At 41.7% G+C, this 5,998-nt stretch overlaps 1 long non-coding RNA gene across 1 annotated transcript; it reads left to right on the top strand.

Moving 5' to 3' along the window:
* Nucleotides 1–3,522: 3,522 nt before the first annotated feature.
* On the top strand, nt 3,523–4,274 carry LOC121977762. Its single transcript, XR_006111035.1, has 4 exons — nt 3,523–3,536; nt 3,619–3,757; nt 3,859–3,914; nt 4,246–4,274. It is a non-coding gene; the product is annotated as an uncharacterized LOC121977762 (long non-coding RNA).
* The last annotated feature ends 1,724 nt before the right edge of the window (nt 4,275–5,998 follow it).

Here is a 5,998-nt window from a genome sequence, read left to right as displayed (position 1 = left end):
CTATCGACACAAAGGATGTGAATTAGCGCATACCAAGTGTTCGATTTAAATTGTTTAGCATAAAAAAATGTAACTTAGGCATTTTAGTGGCTTAGATAAATGCAATAGAAGCATTTCCTAGCTTATTGAGTCTTGCTCCAACTTTTACAGGACCAGATGTCCAATGGGTGGGCTCCCACAGTCGCCTCTAGGTTTAGATAACCTAGTTCTGGGTTTAGACAACCTAGTAAAAGCAAGACAAGAATTTATTAGCTTATGTTCAGTATTTTACTTTCTCAATGGCACTGTACTGGATTATATATCCATTGGGTTGGACTCCCACAGTCGTCCCTAGGTTCAGCTAACCTAATAAACCCTACTAGATTCAGAATTTGCAACCCCGGGTTTAGTTAGGGATGCGCGCACAAACAGCAGCATGATTATTATTTTAATCTATTATGAATATAGTTTTCAAACATCACAAAATAGTTAAGTGAATTCAGTACGGCTTTAGCATCAGATTGATATTAGCTTAGCTCAACCATGGTATCAGTATAGCTTTCTATTGATACAACATGATAGTTTATGATTAGCTCTATTGCTATGATTAGTTTTGCTTTCTATGTGTTGTATGCCATGCCATGTTTAGCATATTCAGTATGTTCTTTTCAAATAGCATGTTTTCAAAGCATAAATAGCATCGTATGCATGTTTTGTGAGGTAGATGGTTTCTTACTAACCTCTCAAGCTTACAGATACTATTTTCCTTATACTGCAGATAAAGGTAAAGGGAAGATGGACTAGCGGAGGCTGGAGGACAATGCTACAAAGATGTGTGTGGATGGAACTTGGAATAAAGATCTTAGGGATCTAGCAAGTTTTGTTTAAATCATTGGAACTTTTGAGCATTTTACCATGTTTCACACTTTAGTATGTTTAAATGCCATGAACTAGTAAATTATGCACTCTACCATGCTTAGAACCTTAGTTATGTGATGTTAGAATATTTTCCAATCATTTTAGAACTTGTAGGTGTGATTGATGTTGGATCGAGACCGCGCTAGAGGGGGGGATGAATAGCGCTCGTGGCTATTTTGTTCGATTATCGGAAAATTAAGAATTATCAGAGTAATTAAGCAGCGGAATAAAACAAAACAAGCACACAGAGACAGGAGGACTTTTACTTCGTTCGGAGCCTTGATCGACTCCTACTCGAAGGCCCGCGATCCTTGATCGCTTCCGGTGGGCAACAACTATAAGCTCGATAAAATGATTACAAGATGAAGTACAAGTAAATGGAAAAACTAGTTATACCGACGACAAGAGTAGAATTTTGAAGCTTCGGGTCGTTGGAGACTTGTGGCAGCACTTCCGGGCGTCTTTCGGAGAAGCACGTTGAAGAGAGCAGACTTAGAATGCGTTGTATTGAAGTGCTGGTCGAATCCCCCTTATAAAGGGTGTTCAAGGCGCCTTGAGGGATGTTCAAGGCGCCTCCATGCTGCCTGGTCTTCCGCGTGGATCAAAACTGACCTGGTCGAATTTCATTCATTCAAGGCGCCTTATATCCCTCTCAAGGCACCTCCCAAGGCGCCTTCTGCCTGCTTCAAGGCGCCTCCAGTGGTGCTTCGAAGCCAGCTCAGCTTTTGCACCCGAGGCGCCTCCAAGCTCCATGGAGGCGCCTCGGACACTGTTCATCCGAGGCTTTAGGTTGCTCCTTTGCACCTGCAAGATACGTTAGTCCCAAACACTATCCTACAACACAAAGTTAGCACAATACACATGATAAATGAAGTATAGACAGTCTCCGGACTGTCCGAGTCTGACTTCGGGTTTCCAACCGGAAACCCTAGGTCGACCCGCCTCTTCGGGGAACGCGTCCTCACCTACTCCACTCAGGAGATTTACCTGTTGCCAGTCGATCCTCCAGATCGACTGGACTTTTGCTCAGCACTCGATGCTTCTGGACTTTCTTGCTGGACATCCGCTTCCCCGGCTAGTCCAGTCTTTCACCTGGTTCGCGACACCAGGACTTTCCACCTAGGGTTACCACCTACCAAGACTTTCCGCATAGGGTTACCACCCCCTATGACCTAGGGTTACCACCCCCTAGGGTTTTACCCTTTGCCTAACCGCAGCTAGGACTTTCCTGAAATCCTCAAGTAGACTTGTTAGACTACAAAACATCTTAACTTTGAATTCTTTGCCATTATCAAAACACGAGTTCGATCGTCAGATGCTTCCCGCACCAACAATCTCCCCCTTTTTTTATTATGGCAACTCAAATTTAAAGTTAAGTAAACAACCGAATCGATAAACGTTTTTAACACAGGCAAATCTGCTAAGTTTGGATGAACACAGTAACTAAAGCAAATTTGCCCTATATGCTCCCCCTTAACTTTTGCTCCCCCTTAACTTTTGCTCCCTCTTAACTTTTGCTCCCCCTTAACTTGAATTTTATATTTACATTTTTACTACTCTCCCCCTTAGCCATATATCAAAAATGGGCAAAAATAGACATTGAATTGTACAGGAATTTACTGAGGTTAACAGGTTAGCTATGTTCAACAGGGTTTGAAAGTTAAGGCAATTGGAACTTAGTTTCAATAATATTTTAAGTTTTAGGACAAGGTTATTCATTTAAGTTCAGTTGGTCCTTAAGTCCAAGCACAAGTCATGTTCACTAGATTGATTTACTGGGTATCAGAGTCATAAAGAACAAAACATTCTTAACTAGAAAATTGAGTATCCTTTACCAACTGTCTAACCTTTAGTTACTTGCTGATAGTCTACAGGACAATAGCTTTCACTAGGTTAGTCAAGTTAAGTTATTTTGGTCCAGATAGACTTGACTTGTAAGATATCGTAAAATTTAAAATAAATATTATTAGATGAAAAATCTTATTAGATTTTTCTGGATTTTTTAGAAATTTTTCGGGATTTAAACGGAGTCCGTATGACCCGTTTTGAGAGGATGAATTCGGGGTATAGAGTAGCCTGTTTGGAATATCCAATTTAAGTAGGAGTTGATTAAGGAGTAAACTTTGAATTAAACTGGGCTAACCCTAGGTATTTAACTAATTTCCCCGATTCCTCCTTCTCACCCAAACCCGTTTCTTCTCCTCCCTTCGCATCGTGTCGATTTTCCCTCTTTCTCTTGCGATTCCCCGACGCCGATCGCCGCGAGCTCACCGCCGGCAACGACCTTCTCCTCCAGCGTGCCTCAGTCGGTTCTCCCTCCGATCTTTCTCCCTCTCACGGTGTGGAGGCTTTTTCCTCTCCTCTTCCCTGATTCATTGCCCCCTCGACAATCTCAGACGTGTTATCTCCGGGTGAGGGGATGTCTTTGTGGCTGTTCTTGAGCGCGATTGGCAGCAGCTCGGCACCTAGGGCATCACGGTGGACTCGCCTTGCATCACCCCTAACCGATCGACCTTCTCGTTCTTTCCTCTCGATCTGATCACTGGAGAGTGATCTGTATCTCCTCATTAGTTGGATTGAAGCGGGCGTCATCATCTAGGATCGGATGAGACAATACCATTTGGAGGCGACTGATCAAGGTAGGCTTCATTTCAAATCACACAATTTCAAAGATCTTGCTTAATTGAGTGCGTTTGTGATGATCTTCCTGTTCTGGACTAGGAGAAATAGCGGATCAGTGTGCTGTGGACTTGGCTTGTTGCCGGTCATTGCAAATTCCACTTCTTGAAGCTATACCCTAGCTTCCGGGTGTTGAGTTCTTCCTCGTCATTGATCTGGATTGAGGTAAGGGACTGTTGAGGTGAGTTTTGTACTATGAATTAGGGTTTCAGCAAATCATTTGCTGTATGGTTGGATTATGGATTGATTCTTGGAAGGATATATGTGTGTGTGTGCTTGTAGCTTATGGACAGGGATCAAGGTGCTGTGAGCTGTTGGATTTGCTGCCATCCCTCAAGGTAAATGTCTACCAGTAGTTTCCTTCTTAGTGTGAAATTGATTCATGGTTAAGCAATTGGAATTTAGCTTTGATATATTGATTTGGATTGAATCTTGGACTGGTTAGTGGATTTAGAAGAATTTATGATGAGTTTGGATTAGTGAGTTTTGGATTGATTAATAGATTGTGGATTTTGTTTGGATCTAGAAGGAGTTGGGTTATAGATTATTTGGAGAATTAGTCAGGGAGCAGATTTGATTGGAGTGATCCTATCGGGTTAGAGATTTTATTTAGCTATTTAATTCATATGAATTTAGCTAAATAAAATATAAATATATTGATTTCTACAGGACTTGGATTTGGGACGAGCGTCTCGACGTAGGATTACTTGGCACGATCTACATTTTAAGGCGGGTATTTCTTCCTTGACCTCTTTGTAGATTTTCTTATACTTAGTGCATGATTATTATTGGATGAATTAGGCTGCTTTATCTTATATCATGATCGATTGTTGTTCTTCCTGCATGATACTTATGCTTGACCTTTGTGATGATCTATTTAATTCATATACAGTCTCTACTCTTGATTTCTACTCTGCTGTGATTACGCGTGTAGAGTATGTATTGTAGGGATTGTCGAGTGGTTGGATTTACCATGCTGATTTTGCATATAATGTGGACTGTACGTAGCTTAGTATGTGTTTTAGGAGACATCATGTTGACCGTACATTTGCATGTTGTATGTACACACGTGTTTGGGTATGTACTTTTGGAGGAGTTGTGTTGATTGTATGTTTATGGTTTATACACGTGTCTGATGTGGTTATTATTGGAGGATACATGTTGACTGTACTTACGTTCGGTGCATATGTGTCCAGTGGATTATTGGAGATTTTTGGTTGATTATACGCGTATAGTTGTGTATATGTGTTTGGTGGGATGTGTTGGATTTACCATGATGATTATATTCACGTTGTGGAGTACTTATGTGGATTTAGAGGTTGCATGGATGATGACGATGTTTTTATCATGATTATATATATATCATTTTCATCATTCATTGCATGCTGGCGACTGTTGTCTCCCTTGTGGTGAGAGAGAGTCGTGAGTCATATCTAGCGTCGCACACTCGACCACTCATGGGTAGTGGTAGTTGGAGCAGTTGCCGCTGTCCTGTCCTGTCCTGCTCATTAGGCTGCTCAGTGTGTACTCTGTCCGCCTCGATCACTTAGTGGGTCTGGAGGGTTCAGTAGTCAGGGGGCTTATGATGTGAGTAGTCAGGAACCCTGATGCTATGTAGTTAGATAACTACTTAGCGTACCGAACGCCTCAGCCGCTTTATAGCGGTTACGCCCTGTTAAGGTTAGTATGGTTTGTCACAGACCTAAGCCTCTCAGCCATACTGGGGTCGTGGTGTCTGGAGAGGTGTCGGGGGTGACCATGGAGCATGCATACGCAGTTATTATTCCTGCATTTGATGCGCGGTGCATCTGCATTTGCATACATGCCTAGTAGATACTAGTTGCATGTGATTGTCGTTGTTGCACTTGATTGAGATATGGTTGTTGCATTTGATTGTCATACCGCATACATGTCATTTATTTTACATGTATATGCAGTCGTACTTATATTGCACAGGTGTCACGGGTATATCTGTTGCAGATTCGGTGAGTTTACTGATCATTGTACCATGGGTCGATTCCAGATTGGGTATGTATCTGTCATTATGTTAGTTGTGGTTTGTACAGTTTATATGTTAGATATGTTTAGGTGCATTGATTTTGATAGTATGATCATGTTCTTTATTCCCTACTGAGACTGTATACTTGTGATCTCCATGTTTATTCATTGACCATGCACTATCTTGTCTATTACCCGCTGAGTTACCTATACTCACCACCGCATGTATACATTTATGTTTTCAGGTAGCTTGTAGATGGTTGGTGTCGCTCGGAGTATCCTGTCTGCCGGGTCCTACGTCACATCCGAAGACCGTGCTTATTTTCTTTTGTATATTCTTTTATTATTTTTGGCATTGTATTTGTGTATAGCCATGTGGCTATCCTATGGTTTTGGCGTTGTATTTGTGTTTAAGCCGGGCCGG

This window comes from Zingiber officinale, chromosome 4B (genome assembly GCF_018446385.1).
Source record: "Zingiber officinale cultivar Zhangliang chromosome 4B, Zo_v1.1, whole genome shotgun sequence".
NCBI classification, from domain to species: domain Eukaryota; kingdom Viridiplantae; phylum Streptophyta; class Magnoliopsida; order Zingiberales; family Zingiberaceae; genus Zingiber; species Zingiber officinale.
This window is presented reverse-complemented; position numbering and strand designations above follow the sequence as displayed.